The sequence below is a fragment of the Rhinolophus ferrumequinum genome, chromosome 4 (genome assembly GCF_004115265.2).
Source record: "Rhinolophus ferrumequinum isolate MPI-CBG mRhiFer1 chromosome 4, mRhiFer1_v1.p, whole genome shotgun sequence".
Lineage (NCBI taxonomy): Eukaryota > Metazoa > Chordata > Mammalia > Chiroptera > Rhinolophidae > Rhinolophus > Rhinolophus ferrumequinum.
The window spans coordinates 86,894,240-86,915,122 of record NC_046287.1 but is presented as its reverse complement, the minus strand read 5'-3'; positions in this window follow the sequence as shown (position 1 = coordinate 86,915,122).

Genomic DNA, 20,883 nt, shown 5'->3' with positions numbered 1-20,883 from the left:
TGCTAAGTAAAGGCCATTTCCTTCCACGGAGCATGTCACACTCAAGAGAAGTGTTCAGTGACATTTTCCTATAGGCACAAATGGCAGCTAGTCCTGAGACACTCACAGATAGACTAGCTCACTATCACATTTGAGATCCTGGACCCCATCCCTCATCTGCCACTTCTCCCTAGTGGTGACATCAGGTAAGCCAGTTAAATTGTCTGGGCCTCCTTTCTCTGATCTGCAATAGGGGGTCAACTGAGCTTATTCAACCTCTTTTCCTGGATCTTTGCCACATAATTCCCTTCCCTGGATTGATGCAAACAGATAAGAGTTCTATAAAAGTAAGTGATTCCTATTCCTCCTGTCCTGCAGCTCTGAGTGATCTGTCTCTCCCTAGAAACCAGCAGTCTTCAGATGTGCAAATTAGCACTTCCCAAGTGGAGGACACTTTAGGACTCCTTGTTCTTCTCCAGATCTAACACAATTGTGCTCGTACTTTTGTTATAGGAGGAGAAAGAACAACGCCTCAGCTTGTATCATGTACTACGGAAGTGCCATGATGCTCATGTCGCTAGCACACCATTTGGTCCACGACAGCCAGAATCTGCCAAGGGGAAATCTAGCTGTTTCCTCCTCACTGACTCAAGCTGAAGAGTAACTCACTCTCAGATGTGGTATCAAATCATTTAGAGAAAACCCAAATTCAACGGGCACCTTGGGTTGGAACAAGTGAGACACAGAGATAAATGCACCAGTAATCAGTAATGAGGCCAGACACTCGCTAGCATTTCAGCTATTTAACATTTTGAGGAATTTAAGCTTAAGTCAGAAGATGTGAGAGTAAATAATAATACAGCTAGTATAGTGTTATCATTTCCTTAAAATTTATTAATCTGGGTGGGGGAAGTTTTCTCCTAGAGTTTTGCTGTATTAGATACCAAATATGATAACAGCTGTGGGAGTCAACATAAACCGCTGGAAATTGAAAATTGGAATCTGGAAGTTGGCATACTGATTAGTTATTACAGCTCAATCTAAAGCTATAGAAAGGGTCATCCGGGAGGGGTGATGGTAGAAGAGGGTAAATGGGATCAAATATATGGTGAGGAAGGAGAACTGACTGTGGGTGGTGAACACAAAATGCAATATGTAGATGATGTATTATAGAATTGTACAGTTGAAACCAGTGTAGTTTTGTTGACCACTGTCACCCCAATAAATTTTAATTAAAAAAAAAAAAAGGGTCATCCAAGTTACTTTGGCCAACTACTGGGTGAATAGGAGACCAGAAAGCTAAAAGGCAAATTAGGCCTCTCATCGCTGCTGGACAGGCTGGGTGGGGAAAACCTCTGAAGTATCACTTCCTTCCTCTCTGTGCTACAGGTGAAATCTCCTGACTTTGGGAGTTTAAGTTGTCATCCATGCAATGGACATAAACATCTCAAAGTGTAGTGGGAAGAACCTGTTTTTTTAAAGTACGTAACATTTATCACCAACAGTTGCTGAACATTCTCAGGAACAGCTGTTATTACAGGTGGGGCCACAGCTATTCCAGTCCCTTTATCGTATGCTTTTATCACCTAAAGGCAGAGGCACCACTAAAACAATAGAACATACTGACAGCTGAAATGCAAGGAAACCACCAATTATAATTGCCTGGAAAGATTCTACATAAAGGACCAACATTAAGATGAGAATTAGGTGTGAAAATGAAAGGAAGGTACCAGGTGATTTTGAAGCAGAGCATCGATGATGGAGATTTGGCAGAAAGGAAACTTCACCTGACATCATTTTGCATGCCCAGCTTTACAAATTTGAATTCCATGGGCTCAAGCTTCTGGAAGAAATCTGGCTCTTGGAATTTACACAGCGCTTAACCCCATCAAAAAGAAGTTTGATTTTTTTTTTTTTTTTACCTCTTCTGGCTTCTCCCTCTTCTGGTAGCAAGTACACTTGGTTTGCCATATGCATAATAACCATAAAACTCCAACAGAAAGGACAGAGCAAATTATACAAATGCCTAGAAGTCTCCTTGACTGTTTGTCTGTGTTTTTTTCTGTTCCTTTTTAAGAGTCTGAACACAAGGACAAGAGCTTATTTCTAAGCTTGTACTGTACAACGTGAATGCTATTTACCATGAAGTAGAATAATCCAGAACCTGCAGCTCAGTAAACATTTGTTAAATGAAATAAATACCCCTTGGATTCAGAAGGTGAAATTCAGAATAGTCAAGAATGGAGAAAAGTGTTCAATGCATGGTGAGTGAATAAGAAGAATTTTCTAGAACTAGACTACTTGACTTTGAATCTCAGTTCTATCACTTGTATCTCTTTGGCCTTGGGCAAGTCTCATAATGTCTCTGTGTCTCAGTTTACTCATCTATAAAATGGGGATAATAATTTTCAAAACGTAATTTTCAAAAAATGTAAAATCAATTTATTTTTAACTCGTTAATAATGAAATAACTAATGAAATATTATGATTGGCTCAAAGAGTATCTGAAAAGCTAGGATATTTATAAGTAGTTTGATAAAGAAATGTTAGGATAAAACTGTTGGGTTAGATATAACCTGGGTAATTTCCAACATACCATAAATCATTTGGGTTATGTGTTTCACCATGATAAATTATTTGTAAATCTGTTGAATCAAAGTCTTCCAATTAACAAGTGACTTCCCTAAGTCTGGGAACTTTGATCAAGATTTTAAGCAATGAGGCAAACCAAGAACATTTCTCGGAAAATTCTTGGACAGTCTTTACCCTCTTACACTGAAAGAACGTGTTGTCCACCAGTTTGCCTTATTCTAAGTTTTGGATAATTTTTCTGGCAGCACCCTGCTTTGTTAGGTTATCGTGAGGATTGAATGATTTAATATATGTGAAGTCCTTAAAACAGTGCCTGGCATCTTCTTAGTAAAAGTTATTCTGACTATGAATCTGCCCTGCTAAGTCAAGTCCACTTAATAATGTCCTGGAAGGAATTTAGAGCAAAAATCAGAAACGTTAGTATCAATAGTGTTGCCTTTACTTCCCCACTCAGGAGAGACTTCTCACGGTAAATCTGAAGAGAAATGAATAACATTACCTGTTGTAATCACCAACATTAAAATTAGCACTTTACAGCCGTTATGGAAGGCAGTGTGGAGGTTCCTCAAAAAATTACAAATAGAATTACCATATGACCCAGCAATCCCTCTCCTGGGTATCTACCCCAAAAATCTGAAAACATTTATCCATAAAGACACGTGTGCTCCAATGTTCATTGCAGCTTTGTTTACGGTGGCCAAGACGTGGAAACAACCAAAATGTCCTTCGATAAATGAATGGATAAAGTTGTGGAATATATACACAATGGAATACTATTCGGCGGTAAGAAAAGATGATATGGAACATTTGTGACAACATGGATGGATCTTGAGAGTATGATGCTAAGCGAAATAAGTCAGACAGAAAAAGCAGAGAACCATATGATTTCACTGATATGTGGTATATAAACCAAAAACAACAAAAGAACAAGACAAAAAAATGAGAAACAAAATCTCATAGACACACAATAGTTTAGTGGTTACCAGAGGGTAAGGGGGTGGGGGATAGGAGATGAGGGTAAAGAGGATCAAATATACGGTGATGGAAGGAGAACTGACTCCTTCTGGGTGGTGAACACACAAGGGTATTTATAGATGATGTAATACAGAATTATTAATACCTGAAATCTATGTAATTTTACTAACAATTGTCACCCTAATAAATTTAATAAAAAATTAGTACTTTAGGGTGGGAGTAAACTGGAACATCAGCAGGTCTGGAGGGCAGGCAGGAGGAGGCAAACAGATCTCTCAAAGTGCCACGACCCTCACCCACCACATCCGATCGGCCATCAAATCCCTTGAGAAGTCTTAAACCACATGCTCCTCACCATCCTCTGTGATGGAGATTTGGCAGAAGGGAACCGTCATACAACATCATTTTGCATGCCCAGCTTTACAAATATGAATACGCCCAGGATGGTGAAGAATGTTTTTCATTAGGCTCCCTGACTCCCGTTGGTTTTCCAATCTGCCCTTCACCCTCCACATGCCACCAGAACCTACTGCCCGTAACATGGATCCAATCATGTCATTCCCCTGTCCTCCAACATTCAGCAATGACGTATTCCCCACCATATGTTCTCAACGGACCATTTCCACCCGCGTCTCCTTCAACTTGCTCTGTGGCCTCACCCCCCATTCCCGTTGGACCGCCTGCCACCCCCTGCCCGGATCAGGGACTTCACTCTGTTTGTAGCCACTGTCCCTTGTGGTGCCCTCATAAAGGGTGCACACCCTTCACAAACTTACTAAAAAGCAACCTCTGCTGTGAAAATTTCCCTAAGCCCGGAAGACAAGCATTCCCATACTCTCTACTCCCACAGCTGTGTTCACACCACTGTTCACACCACTGGCAGGAGTACCCCCTCATGTCGTGTTACCTGCCCTTCGAGGAACTGATAGAGGGCTCTGCCTCTAAACTACGTTTCACTTCACCTTTGCTTTCCCACCTCTGACCCAGTGCACTGATGGTCACCAGAGGTAAATATCCACTTATTGAGTGGTCTAGCCTTGCTCCAGCACTTTTCCTGGGACAGAGCCTGGCTGGATACTGAGCAAACTTGTTTCCTCATCTCTCAGGGCCCATGAGTAGATCACATTCCTCAGCCTCCCCTTGGAATGTGGGTGGAAACATGTGCACTGATGCCAGGCTGGCCTGTGATGACATCCTCCCACATGTACCCCACTCACAGTCCCTGTGTGTGTGTGTGGGGGGCTGTGAGTGTGTGTGTGTGTGTGTGTGTGTGTGTGTGTGTGAAAGAGAGAGAAAGAGAGAGAGAAAACATTGAAAAATAAGACAAAACCAGTGTAAGTAAAAGGATGGTTGAGGTAAGAAAAGCAATTCCTACCATTTTATAGGAAGAATCTCATTTTCAAGTACACTCTTTGAATAGTATTATTATTGATGGCTCCACCGTCAATTTGCTTTCCACCTGTTCAGATCCAATACATCACTTGAACACAGAACTACCACACTCTTCTCTGTTTCCGGGAGTGAAAAGTAAAGCAGGGGGCCAAGAAGTGAAAATATTATAAAGGAAGAAATGTGTCCTGAGAGGAAAATAAAGTCAAGAGTCCTAGCCTGGGATTTTCAGATGTGGAAATGATACATGGGAAAGTACCTTATATCAGAAGGATGATAAGAAATATTGGATTCATCCTTCTAATAATAGTAAAGACTTACCCCATAGTGCAAGGGATGTGATAAAGGGTGAAAAGGCTCTCTGTTGGCAGGGTCCTCACTGAGAGCTGAAGCCCAGGGAAGAACATGAGGAAGCAAATGTCCTATGTGCTGGGGGACACCCTCCATGTAACAACACTCCTTGGGACTGTGGAGGCAGCCACTCTGCCAACTGCACCTTATTGTAATCCACGAACAGAGAGGGGGAGCCGGGGTTATATCAGAAAGAGAGTGGCTACTAAGAAGTCTGCAGCAGAGTGAGGTTTATTTTCCCTTCATATGTGTGTAAATAAATGGTTTTAATTTGGGGCAACATACATCTGGAGTGTCATTGTACTGCCAAATAGACAGAGCCTCGTTGCAATATGGCAACAGCATCCAGAAGGTTGTCTGTTTTTCATGAAATGTTGCCTAGAGGGTGCTTGGTGTTTCAGAGCTCAGCATGTTCGGTGGAAGTCCATCATGTGGGCACATTAACACATTAATTCTCAGAAAAACTAACGAGGGCAGGAAGTGTGCAACGTTGGGGTCAGAGTATGGGACCAAAGTTTCCAGAGTTCTTGTCTCAGTCCTGGAGCTGCCCTTACTGTTCAGCAACCCATTTAATCTCTCTGTGCCTCAGTACCACCCCCTGGAAAATGGCATTCAGTGCAGTGCAAGCACCCCGTATTAATGTACCTCTTCTTTAAGAAAATTGAACTTGACATAATAAATAAATTGTGCAAAAAGCTTCATCATGGGATTCGTAAAAGCATATGGTATGTGTAAAAAGATGTTGATTCATTTTTTTAAAATATACGTTTTATTCGCATTGTCAAAAACACAGTTGTTTCCTACAGAAAAGTACTTTTCTGAGTTATATGGCCTGGTAGTGTTTAATCAATACCTGTCGACTAGATTGAAAGACACTTAAAAAATACAAAAGAAATGTTAACTGGCTATCAAAATAATGTTAAAATCATTAGTATGAAATCATAGAATGTTAGCCCTAAAAAAAGACCTCGGAAATCATTTTGTTCTAACTCTCCATAGTACAGCTGAGAAAACTAACACCCAGTGAGGTAAATAACTGGCCATTTCTAATATTTCAAAATATGTTGCCTGTATAAAATTCTACATAATGTTAGTTAAAGTGGTGATCAGGTAAATGGAAACATTTCAGAACGAACCAGGAAGTATTTCCACACGTCTTTATTTCCCAGAGTTATCTATTTATGAGACTGTTTGTGTGTCCATTATCATTAATATCTCTTTCTTTTGTTGAAAGGAAAAAAAAAAGACAAGATCTGAAGAGGGGAAGAGTAGGAGTTGTGTGGGCGAGAAGTTTGTTTTTCTTTTCTCAGGTCCTTTTTTATTCTTTTCATGACACAATGTGAACTTTGAGATTCCCTCTTAAGCCCACAAGGATCTCATGTGAACCAAAATAACACTTCCCTTTAAGGAGACCCCTGCTGCTTTTTCTTATTATTTTTGCCATGAAGGCATTTGCCATGAAATCTGACGTCACGTTTGTTCACAGACGGCTCTGAGAAATTCCTGGTCACTCAAACACTAGTAGAGAGGAAGCGGGTTTGGGGAAAATTATGAATGGCAGGGAGTGTGGATGGCCAGGCTGTGGTGGGTGACATGGGGAAGGCAGACTTGCTAACTGGGGTGGGGAAGAGAGTTCTCTGCCACCCACTGTTCAACCAATGAGGTGGATACTACCGTGTTTCCCGGAAAATAAGACCTAGCTGGTCCATCAGCTCTCATGCGTCTTTTGGAGCAAAAATTAATGTAAGAGCGGGTTTTATATTAATTTCTGCTCCAAAAGACACATTAGAGTTGATGGTCCAGGTAGGTCTTATATTCCGGGAAACAGGGTATCATTAACCCCATTTTACAGAGTAGGCAATAGCAGCCGGAGAGGTAACCTGTAGAGATTAGCCGTGGATGGTCTCTAGGTTCCTCTGCATTCCAGAAGGAAGAACCAGGACTGAGCCTCTGTGATCTTTAGAAAAAAAAGTGTCCCCTCCTCAAGTTAAAAAAATAAATTGTTTACTATATTATTGGCCAACTTGAATAAACGTGCTGAGGTTGTACCTAAGGAAAAGCAGGAGAGGTGGTGAAGGAGGCCTGGCGCCACCTTCTCCACCCAATCAGGGCCTCTGGGCTGGTACATAGCCCAGCCCAGTGGCTGGTACATAGAAGAGGGGTGAGAGCGAAGGGGCGTAAAGACACAAAGGAAGGGTCAAGGAGAGCTTTGGCTCCGGGGTCTCAACAGTAAAATTCACCATGAATGTACCCAACCTGTGGTTCCAGGTATCGCACTCTTTATTAATCTACGTAAGAGTCCCATGCGAGTTCAGAATTACGGTTGCACAGACGCGCCCCCTGGGCTGGGCGAGGCTCTCCTCTGAGCTGTTTGCAGGGACAGGCAGGGCTGTGCACACACCCAGGAGCATCTACACTCTCTCCCACTCACACAGCCAGCACCTGCCCTGCGCTCTCCCCCCCCTCACCGCAGCCCCCCACAGGAGGTGATCACGTGGGGTTCAGGAAGCGTAGGTAGTGAGACTCGTGCCTCCAGAAGAAGCCACCGCAGGGCTGGCTGGGGAGTAGCGGGACAGGATAGAGCTGGTGCACATGTGTGTGCCAGTGAGTGTGTGTGCACGCTCTTGGCCATTGCAGGAAAATCCGAGAACCTCCCCTCACCTCCCTGAGGGGCCAGCTACAGGAGTGGATTCAAGTCTTGTGGAGCCTAAAACTTACACAACTGGAGGACTCTCTTTAAAGAAAAAGACTACATAATTGTGAATACCAAGTTGTGTGAAAATAAATATTTATATAAAATGAGAAAAGAAACGACAATAAATGACAGTTTTAAAGAGGTGACAAATGCCAGAGCCATCACAAAATCTAGAAACAGTTTTTATTAGTTAACAGCCTGACACCTTTATATGTTTTCCACATTTTTTCTTGACTGTTCTTTGATCCCCTTTCCCTAGGACAATGATACTGTTATAGTATTTTCTGCATAGAGAATGGAAAGACGATTTAGTTTCAGCCTTTCCTTTCTAGCCGCAAACTTTCAGCTTCACAACTTCGTATTGGCAATATTTTCCTTTTTTTTTTCTTTTTTGGTAGAATTGTTATCAAATGTAGCGAAAACCTCTATCAAGTTTTTTTCACATATGAGCTGCAGGATTTAAGGTCATTTCAAGTTTTCTTGTACAGTAGCTAATCCTAAATAGTCTTTAAATTGGTAACGCTCATTATCCAGTGCATCATATATCTCATTGTAGTGATGAAATGTGTTTCCTGTTTTCTTCACTGTTGTCAATATTTTATGTCAAATAGGCAAGAAATTGAAACCTTTTCAATGTGTTCAATAAATCATATGAATTAGTTACTCTTCTTCATTCATTAAATTATCAAATAATTCAAAAATCTACCCATTACTTCTATTCAAAATTCCATCCTGGAGGATATTTCTACATAGGAAGTGCATTAGCTCAAATAACTATACAGAGAAGGGACCGTTGTGTCATGTAAATATACCTCACTAAACCCAAACTAAATGAATCCCCAATGCAATGCCCCTTTAGCTACTTCCAAAAATGTCCTCAGTCACTTCAACACCACTCAATAGAGGAAGAAGTGTGATGGAGGGGAAAATATTGGAATTAGCTGTCTTAACTAATTGCAATTTAAATTCTGTCTTTTGCAAATTTTACTAAAACATGTGACCACGTGAACACATTTTCTCCTCCCAGGACCTTGGAAGTGCCCCTGGATTACATGTGAGGGCCCTGGATTGCAAGCTCCACTAGCTTAACGGTGAAATATGCCCCTGGCTGACATGTAAGTAGTGTGTACGTGATGGAGCAGGCACCCTTGGGCAATGCATCACCTGTAAAAATGCAGACAATCCAGAGGTGAGGTAAGGTGGAGGACACCTTCTTGAGACAACCTTGACATTCGTCCCTGGGCCCTGGAAGTTGTAGAGCTTGTTTGCACAGAAGTTCAGAATTTAATGTCAACACTAATCTTCTTTTAAAATTCCAACCATGGCCTGTGACTCTCTGGAGGGAAGCTATCTCACCAGTCTTAGTGGTTTCATTAAAGAGAGAGAGGAATTTTAGTTATAAACCTTTCCCCAGAGCTTCTCCACTGGGGGTACTGAGTTTTACATGGGGGAATAGGTGTAGGCACACCCAGTGCTTGCCCGGCACTGCCCATGTTGGCACCATGAATAAGATGGCACCTCCTTTAGAGATGTCACCAGGGTGTGAGGTCCTGTGACACTGCTGAGCTCCACTGGCAATAGGTTCTCCTTACTTCCTGAAGGATGGATAATTCGGGAGAGTCTGCTTAATAATCATACCACTCAGAACCTTGGTTACAGGATTGGATCCTATTCACGTAACACATTCGGGGGCATGTCAAAGACTAGAAGGGAATATAGAAAAATAGAACATCTGTGTTGGAAATGTAGAAGTACGGGATTTTTCAAATTTCTTTTTTCTGTTAATATAATCTTGTTACAATAGATAAAAATTGAGAAATGATAAGTAAAAGGCATAAGATGGAGAGAGATAGAAGAAAGGACCATGACTTAGACAATCACAGACAGACAGGTGGTAAATAGCCAAATTGTCAGATAAGAAAAATTTGTCCTTGGTGGTGCCCATCTGCCTTCTTTGCCTGGGCCCATTCCTTCCTTTTACTGTCCCACCCAGCTTCTTTACCCAGTTCTAAGAAGAGAATTTAACTACAGTTTGCGAATGGCGCTTGCACAACCATTTTTTTGTCATTCCATTGTTTATAAGGTGTCCAATAACGAAATATATTCTTTGTATCTCACCTCAAACATTACCTGTCTAGAAGGACCTTCCTTAAACAACCAGTTTAAGCCTGCCCCTTTCTCCCTACTCACTGTCTTCATATTGCCTAGTTTTTTAACTATTCATAAGTATTTGAAATAATCTTATTTATTTGTTTACTTGCCGATTGTTTATACACTTCTACCCACCTCTCCTCCTTACTGCTATGTCACAGCTCCTCAGGACTCCCCGCACAGCAGAGAAGACCAGTAAATCAGTGTTGAATGAATGAGTCACACTCCCAAGGCCCTTTTCGTAAGAGTTTAAGTGTTTTTCAAAGTTGCATAGAAAGAACTCTGTTTAACATGAAGTGACTAATGATAATGATGGAATTACAAGCATTGTGACATTTGAGTCGTAAATCGGCCTAGGAGGTGATGGAACAGGAATTATGTTCTCCAACTTACAAATGAGGAAGCAGAAGGTTGACCTGCCCAAATTCACACAGTTGAATTGGAGGCAAACATGGTCTAGACCCTGGGCTTCTGACCACTGTTCTTGTGTTGTAGCTACCATGTTAGGCTGTGCGACTGCTAGTGGCCTGTAATGAAAATGTTTAGTTCTTTCTATATAAGGATTATGGCGCTGAACTGCTGCTAGTATGAATTACACTTTGAGTTGCAGGAATTGGTGGTAGTGGTGGATTTGTGATCAGAAAGATAAAGCAGGTGTTCTTTATGTGTTCTCATCCAACCTCACAACCTTTGGTGTGGGCTTTGTTTAGTAGTTTCATTAAACTATGGCTCACATTGATTAACTTGGTACAGGTCACAAAAAAAGTCAAAGATTGCAAACCCAGATTTACCCCGCACAAATGACACACACACAAACCCCTTTGAGATTAAAGGCCCATGATTGTAGGCTAACTGGTTGGGTTGGGAATTAATTATATGGTTATCAAACAACATAATTTATTTGATAATGGCTAGGCTGGCATATGATCTTCATCTAATTAAGACTTAAGTATTTTATTACGCCTGGGTCTGGCTTCAAAAACCATACAAAATGGTCTCAAGCTGTGAAGTCCTTGACTTGCTTTGTGAGTTACCAGTATTAACCAAAAGCTGGAGATAATCTAGCTTATATCACCTATAAGAAATCTGTATGTGCTTCCCTAGAGAAGGAGGATGAACTGAGAAAACCAGCTTCTGGTCAGTGTTTTATATATATTTTCAACCAAACAGACCCTCTTGAGCTCCAGGAGCCCTGCTTGTGAAACTAGGGGTAACAGTGAGATGAAAGAGGCAAATTCACCTTGAACTCATGTCCACGCCACCACAGTCCCCCACTGCTGTCCAGTGCCTTGCCTGCTCTCTCTCTCAGTCAACAAATGCAGCTTGACAGGAAAGCGAGAGTGGCCCTTCACCCTATTATTCTTGTTCCAGCTACCTGTTCTGTTCCTTGGTAGACAGTGGTGGAGATGGTGGTGAAGAGGTGGGCTGAGGCTAGACTGAGAAGGACATTTATCTTGTTTTGGTTCAGTATTCCTCAAATAGAAGTTGAAATATTGACATTCTCCATTTTGAACCATTCCATACTCTATGTGTGTGTTACACATATTTGGGTTTCTATTGAATTCATTAATAAATAGCAAATGCTCTTTACATATTCTTTTATCAGCAATCTAAAATGTTAACTCATATTGAAATTATTTTAAAGCAAGGTACAGAATTGAGATCAGGTACATAAACCAGAAATTGAAGATAATTAGTATAATTACTATGATTGATTTCTTTCTCTGCTCACTCATTTGTCTAATCTTGTTGGAAAAAAAAAAAGTGTGGCTGCAAATAAGAGTTGGGCTACATCACTGCAGCCAGATCTAGATAGGGTATAATTTGTCCTGTGCATCAAAAGACAATTTTGGCCTAAAATTCTTAGGAACTATGTATCTTCAGTAGGGGAAGTTACATACAATTGAGACTCCGTTTACTAATGCTCACCAACCTGTGTTCTCCTCGTCTTTCTCGTATACTAGCAGACTACATGTTCCTTAGGAGTGGTTATGTAACTGAGCTCTGGTCAATGGAATGTGAATAGAAGTACAACTACCAGTACAACTACCAGAATGTGCCACTACCAGTCCTGCTCATGCAAACCTCCTATGTCCAGTCCTTCTTATTCACCATCCTCTGGTGGGATGATGAGGTCTATGAAGACCTAGAGCAGAGCAGAGCCACCAGATGAAAGGAAAATGTGCCCCTGAGAGACCACATGGGCCCCAACTCCCCTTTCTGACCTGCATTAAATTGTGTTGTGAGCAGGAAATAAAATTGTTTGTGTTAAGCCACCACAAATTTACGATTGGTTGTGAAAGAAGTTAGACCATCCGGACTAATACTTTGAACAAAATGTGCTACAAACAAGCAGGAGGAAAACGCTGCAATTGAAAACAGGGATCCATGATAGGTTTTGAAATAGACTTAGTACATTATCAGGTTTGAGAAGCTGTTACGACCTGAACATAGAGCACACTGGATGGAATAGGATAGTCTGGGACAAACAGGCAGGCATGTGGATCCAGAGAGTAGGTCTAGAACCTGGATTCAACCCAAAGGAAGCCGCTGACTTTAAAAAGGGTACAGGGATTCATCCCCTTGGAAACCAAGGCCCCATGGTGAGAATCCCAGCCTGGAGCCCAAAGCAGGAAGCTGGGGGAGTGGCACATGAGGGAGGAAACTCTGCCAAAGTCAATCTTGAGAGAAATCTAATCTTTTTCTGAAATATGTTAATATATTAAGGGTTCCAGACACAGGGGCCTTCACGCTTTCAAGGCTTTAATCATAGAGCTACATTAAGAGTTTTGTCTTTGCAAGTTTTTACGTTTTCATAAAAGAGTCAGAAAGATTTTTGAAGTAGGAATGGGAGATGGAAAAAGATAGGTGCTTGTTTCTTCTTTGCAGTATTTAAAAAGCATTTTTGTGTTTTGTTAGGTTTTGAGTTCACTCTCAGGGCAGGAAAATATAGGAAAATATCTTTAGTCGTATAACTAAGGCAAATGGGCATAGAGGCAAATTCACTTTTCTTTGGAAAATGCCAAGGACACTGAACAGCCCCTTGGTGTCACATATTTTCTCTCTTTTTTTCCTTATTTGGTCATTTACTCAATGACTTTTGAGCCCTGATTCTGTGCCCCCAAATCTGCGAGAATATGAGAGGGCACAAAAGAATTGTAAGAACAACTCACTGTCCCCTACCATTAGGGACATTCTTTAATTTATTTAGCAAATACTTATTAAGCCCTCAGTCACACTGTTTGTGCTTCAGGAAATTCAAATAACTAAGAAGTTCATGGTCTAATGGGTACATAGATGAAGAATTAAGCAATTGTACCAAAAAACAAAAACAAAAAATTCACAGCCTCACTGCAAACTCAACTGTGTAAAGAGTAAAATATGTTATATTTTTGGTTACTCACCTTAATTTATAAATTAAGTCCCCTTGTGGCTAGTGGGACATAAACTAAAACCTAAGCAATTGGTGATTCCATATATAATTTCAGGGCAGCATTGGGCAGGAAAGGGGGTCCAAGGCAATGCCAGGGCTCTCACAGAGCATTTGGCTCTTCAGCATAGCCTGATGATACTGGTTTCCACTGAGATGGCAACCGTCCTATCTTGTTCTCAGTCCACAATCCCTCAATCAGGGGTACACGCTGAGGCCTCTTTATGCTGTGTCTGGGTCATTCTTGAGCTCATGAGAAATATGTGGCTGCTCTCAAACAGCACCAAGGCATGAAAAACTCTTTGAGGTTGTCCAGGTCCCATCTCTACTTCCAAGTCACGACAGAACTCACAAGCAGGACAATTCTACTAGTCACTCCTTACATTGACGTGCTGGGAAAGTCATGAACAGTGAAAGCTCTCGTGCCACCGAGCCAAGGCTTCTCTGGAGTCTTTCTGTGTGCTGGCATCTAGGTCCCCACTTGCTCTAGGATCCCACACACCCTGTGTGGGCATCCTTCCCACCTCACCCCACCTGAAGAAAAGACACTCCTTGCTTCTTCAACTCTTCTCTTTCACCCAAGCTAGGGAAGCTCTATCTTTCTCTTAGAAGTTGGAATCTTTGCCTTTAATCTTCCCTGCTTCTTTCTGGGCTTTGGTTGTGGAAACTCAAAAGCCAGAAGAGGCTCCCCTTTGCCTGCTTTTGATTAATACATCCTTTCCCTGAGTCAGTAAACCACAGTCAATGAGCTTCGGCTGGTTGGGGGCAGGGCAGCAGATGGGTGAAGATATAACAAGATTATTCAACTGCACACGTTGCTCACATGCACATACTCCAGCTTCCAAATTACACAGAGATGCCTATGACCTGGATTCACTAATTTCCCCTCCTCATGAAACGCACTGATAAAATCTACACCACAAATGTCTGTGTAAAACACCTTTGCCTCCTGCTAGTCTGGATTCTCGCCTTTGGCTTCACTGCTTTGTGTTATTTGCTGATGCTGTTCTCTATTACTCTTTGATCCATGTCCCGGCCTAACCCGGCAGATTGGTCAAATTAGTTACTATCAATGATTTTAGTAACTACAGGGAATTCTGTCTCTCTGAAGTTGTAAAAAGTTCTGACACCATAGTTTAGATCCTAAATTTTAGATTCTTTAACAACTACATTTCTGTAGCACCAGCGATCTCCATTCCTAATTGATACTGCACGAATCTGGACAAATGCAGAAACTTAAAGAGATTTGAGACGCCCCTAAAATGGACTCTGTAAAATGATGGCTAAAAATGTCTTCTCCTCTCCGCTCTATCACGGAGGGGAGTGATATTATAGGCCCCTCTGATTTGGGGACAGCAACTGAAAATTATTCTGTTTAGAAACTCTCTAGAAAAGCCGTTTCCTCTTTCCTCCACTTGTTAAAGTCGCTTCCTTTGCGATTACTGCTTGTGTTGTGTTGTCTTCATTCTCCCAATGGCAACAACGGGTTTTTTGATGATCTTTCTCCTGCATCGCTAAAGTTTTGTAATTTAATTATTTGATGTCCACACATAAGTGCAGACACACTATCAAAATGTACATAATACTGAAGGGGATGGAGAAGAGAATGATTAATTTTGCCTGGGAAGAAAGGATTGGCAAGGAGCATTGAAGGTTTATGCAGGAGGTGACATGTGAATTAGATGTGAAGAGTAAATAGAACTTCACCATTGAGGAAAGACATCTATCTTGGGGGTGGCAGATTATAGATTGCACAAGGAAAGGAGTGTGACGAGTAGAAAGTAGCATGAGCGAAGGCATAGGAGCATGAAAATCTGTGGTATGAAAAGAACAGAGGCAGTTTCTGGTAACTAAGTACATGATACTGGCATCAGAAGAGAAATCTCTATGGCCAGGGCTCAGTCAGCCTGGTTGTCTGAGTGTAAAACAGAAACTGAAAATCTCCAAAAAATAAACACAAAAAAATCTAAAAAAGAATACCAAACTCAAAAACCAAGAAAACACTCCTTCTCCTTCCATCTCAAGAAAATGTCCTTTGCTAATTGGAGGTTTGAACGGGGATCACAGGCTCTAAGGACTAAAGAGCCCTCCACCTTGTATCATTGTAAGTCACTAATCGCGACCTCCACCCCCAGGCATTAGCAAACACACAGAGCTGCCTTCCATCCTCCACAGCTGCCCTTTGATGAAGAACAAAACCATCTGAAAATGTAACTACTATCAACAAGGATGTGAAAACCATAGAAAGTGAGACCTTCCTGCACTTCTGCCCATCCCCCCTTCAGCCAAATCACTTGAAGAATGAAGACCCAAATAATAGTGCTGAGTAAACCTCCAAGAGCTTAAGTGTTTGATTCGGACAAATACTTCACTTAGTTCTCTATGCCCTCAAATGTGCAAATTATGGAGAAGAAACTTGTAGCCCTTAAGGAGGAGACAACTAGAGAGAAGAGCTCTATCAGTTGCCCCTTGCAAGGCGTTCTCTGTCTCCTGATGTTACTGGGTTAGTTTGGGAGCACACAGCCCCAGGCTCCTCCCTCACACTTAAAACCTCCCCACTTGTGCAGTAGCTAGAGGTTAATAAGGTAGGTCCACCCAGAGAGTGAGCCCTAGCAAGCCAGCAGTGGGGCTGGCTCTCTGGAATTAATGTCTGAGGAGGCTTTGTAAACTTCGTAGAAATAAGGATTGGGACCCTGAGAAAGGCATGGTTCACAAGAAGTTCCCTTCACTCTTGGGAAGCAAATTCCAGTCTCTCCTTGCTTTTAAAAACTCACATAGATAAGGGGGAGAACAGCACGTTCCCTTTTGATCAAAAACCTCTCCGCAGGCAGGAATTTGGGGAAGTGGTCAGTTTAAAAGGCCAGTGCAGTTCTCATTAGCTGAAACTGCAAGCACACAGATCACCACCCCTCTATCTACTTTCTCGCTAAGCAGCGTGTCTTCCTGAGGTTGCTCCAAATGTTACCAGCTACTCCAAGCAATCGTTCTTCAGCGTCATGGAGCTGCCCTTTACACGTTTTTCATCTTTGGGTGTCCTTTCTCCATCTCTGTTTTATGAGCAAGGACCTATCAAACGTGGTAACTTCTGCATCCAGTTAAAACAAGAGATCAGTGACTCAACACTGACCTCCACTGGTTGGAGTAGAAATACCTAATCCCTTTCTTTCCAAACCTTGCACCTTTTTCACAGGCTGAGCAAGGGGCCCGCCCGCATTTTGCATTGAGATGTTAGCATTTCGTTGTTGATTGAAATTTAAAATGATTATAAATCCACTTTCCAGGGAAGGGGGCCTGCCAGCACCTTACACTGAGACGTTGATATTTAACTGTTGATTGAAATTTAAAATAATTATAAATCTACTTTCCAGGGACACATATGCAGATTCTGAAAAACTCTTGTCCCTCATTGAGCTATGGGACCACAGACCTTGGAGAACCTCAGGCCCCCACCAGCCCCATACCCCCACCCCACCCCACCCCACCCCCAACACTCATAGCCACAAACTGATACTGATACAGGATGTGGCAACATTTTGCCTACAGCACGTTTGGACATTTTGACGATCAAGGTTGAGTTCACAGGCATCTAAGAAGAAATCTAGGTCAACCTACTCCCATGGTGGTATTAATGACTACTCAGTTGCCAATTGATTTATTATCTTTTAAATGCCTCAAACTCAAATTGGCAATTATAACCCCATTTTCAAGTGGTGTAATAAATAACCTCACCCACAGACTCAACCTGCTGCAAGATATCATGTTGCCAATGCCTTCTTTGTCTGCCAGAAGGTGGGCCAGGAAGGCCTGTTTGGGTCAGTGCCACCAAGGGTGGGCTGAGATTCTTCTCGTGGGTGTGGTCAAGATTTGGAACCAGCCAGGGTTTTTTGGAGAGATGGAAGGCAAAGTCGGCAAGGGGGCCTCTGCACCCTGGAAAAATGCCAGCCCATTACCTTTCCTGGAAATGTCAGAAAATATTTACTGCATACCCTTTAACTCCGGGGCAGCCCTTCAGGAATTTGGGCACAGGCAGGTTATAATGGAAGCCTTCTAAGGCCTTCCCACTCAGAAGCTTACAGTAAGGTAAAGGGAACAATTGATGCAGGAGATTCTGATTTGCAATAACTGCCATTTGATCTCTTTGAACAGAAGAGGTCAGAAAGGTCTAAGGAAACATTTTAACAGGTGTCCCTGGCTGTTGAGAAAACAGGAGCCAAACACAAACTCTCAGCAAATCTGTTATTCAGGTCTCTGCCTGCATTTGGAACAGGATATTACCTTAACACCCTTATGTTGAGGTTAATCTTAAGCAGAAATTTTAAAATATATATTTGCAATAGATACTTTATAAAAAGTAAGTGAAACAGTCTCAGTGGATATTCTTGTTGCTTCAATGCCCTTTAATATATTTAAATATTTTATATAAATTTTGAGTAAGTAATACATAACCATGGTATTAAAGTAAAAGGCATAAAATGGAACATAATAAAAAGTAACCCTCCCTCTTACTCTGACCCAGGGTCAACCAGTTCCTCTCCCAGTAGACAACTTCTATTACTAATTAGTTATGGATCTTTCCAGACATATTCAATAGGTCTGTACATATATGTATATATGCAATATATACATATGTAAATTTTTTTGCAGTTGGTACTAGACGACTTACACCTGTCTATATATTGCCTTTTTCCTCAAAAAACAATACAGTTTGAATAGCCTCCCATACCATTACATAAAATATTTCCTTATTACTTTTTATTGCATAGTATTTCATTATATAGTGTTCCATAATTTATTTAACTGTTCTAGTAATAAACATTTAAGCATCTTCCAAATTTTTACATTTATAAACAATACCTCATAAATCATTGGTACATAAATAATGTCTCACATTTGCAAGTATATCTATAGGAAAAATTCCTGGAATTAGAATTCCTAGGTCAAAGGTATGTGCATTGGTCATTTTGATAGATATTGCCAAATTTCCCTCCACCAAGCTTGTACCAATTTATACAATTACCGTCAATATATGAAATGACTGACATTCCACTTCCTCACAGACCAAGCATGTTATAAAATGCATTGATTTTTATAAATTTGAGAAGAAATAGTTTTTTCCTATAGTTTAAATTTGCTCATTTTTAGTGAATTAATAATGTTTTGCCCTTTTTTATTAGACTATTAGACTTTTTTTTCTTATTGATAATGAGAACTTTCTATATTAGAATATTTTATATTAAGGAAATTAACCCCTTAAAGTGCTGTCAAATATGATAGTCACTAGCCACGTGTGGCTCTCGAGCACTTGAAATGCTACTAGGCCAAATTGCTATAATATATACAAATATAAAATACACATCAGATTTCTTAGTTCAAAAAAATGGAACTATCTCATTTACAAGATTTTATGTTAATTACTTGTTGAAATAAAAATATTTTGGATATGTCAAGCTAAATAAGATAAATTTATTAAAATTAATTTTACCCATTTCTTTTTACTTTTTTAATGTAATTACTATATTTATATTACTAGAGACTTTAGAATTACAAATGTGTCTTGCATTATATTTCTATTAAGCAGTGTTAGATGTATCATGAGTTGTAGATTTTTATCCCAGTTATATTTTTTTATTTTCAGATTCATCATTTTTTTTTTCTTAATGGCTTCTGAGTTTTGTGTTATACTTAGAAAAGTCTTCTCCACTACAATACTTTGCAATTTTCCCATGGAGTAGCCTAGTATTTTTATTGTTTACATAGAAATCTTTGATTCATCAGGAAATTATTTTGATGTAAGTTGTGAAGTTAGAATTCAATGTTACCTTTTTTCTGGAAGGCAACTGGACCAGAATAAACATAACATCTGGCAGGACTAGTATTGCATATTTTTCTCTTTTTTCTAAAATTTCCTGGTTATTTTTTATTCTTTATTTTTCCATATGAATTTTAGAATCATATATGGACCCCCAAATTCCACTGATATACTTCTAGGGACTGTATTAAGCATTTACATTAATTTGGAAACAATTGAAAGCTGCATGATATTGAGTTTCCCTTGCCAAGAATATAGTTTATCTTTGAATTTGTACAAGTGTTCTTTGTGTCCATGGGCAGCGTTGTAAAGATTTCTTCATATAGATCTTTCACACCTGATAAATTTATTTCTAAATATTTTCTAGTCATATTGCTATTCAAAATGAAGTCTTTTCTGCTATTAATACTATTTTATTTTAATATAGGAAGAATGATGATTTTACAGATTAATTCTGTAACTGAAGAGATAAATAACTTCCATTATTATTTGTAATACTTTTACGTTTGAATTATTTTTTATTGTAATTCAATATTAAATCACATAATCTACTATCAAGAATCATTTCTCTTTTCATTTTCTAAATTGTATACATTTTATTTCTTGAGTAATTGAATTGGCCAGGATCTCTAGATCAATGTTTAATAACAGTGGTGATAGTAGATATTTTTGTCTTGATCCTGACTTTAATAAAAATAGTTCTGAATTTGTGCATTAAACATGATGTTAGATTTTAAATTGATATAAATATATTTAATTATGTTGAGGAAATATCTATTAGCATCTTATCGATAGAGTTATAAAAATAAATAAAAATGGATGTTGGGTTTTACCAAGTGCCTCTCAGCATCTAGGAACATGACTTTGAATATATTAGCATGATGAAAATAAATTAATAGATTTCCTAATATTAAACCATTCTTGCATTTCTGGAATAAATCACACTTGGTCATGGTGTGTTAGTTTTTTAATGTGCTACTGGATTTTGTTTAATAATGTTTTATATTGATTGTTTTTGTGTAATATTCCTGGAGTGATAGCTTATTATTTTTATTTTCTTATTCAGGAGCACCGATTATGTATACATTTAATTTATTTTTGATACGAGTTCGGACAGTTAAGTTCGCGAACTTGTTGCAATGATGTTGCTAACCTTTTTAGATATCAGAGGGATTATTCATTATGAATTTGTACCAACTGGACAAACAGTTAACCAAGTTTACTATTTGGAAGTGCTGAAAAGGCTGTGTGAAAAAGTTAGACGACCTGAACTTTTCGTCAACAATTCATGGCTCTTGCATCAAGACAATGCACCAGCTCACAGGCACTGTCTGTGAGGGAGTTTTTAGCCAGCAAACAAATAACTGTATTGGAACAGCCTCACTACTCACCTGATCTGGCCCCCAATGACTTCTTTCTTTACCCGAAGATAAAAGAAATATTGAAAGGAAGACATTTTGATGACATTCAGGACATCAAGGGTAATACGATGACAGCTCTGATGGCCATTCC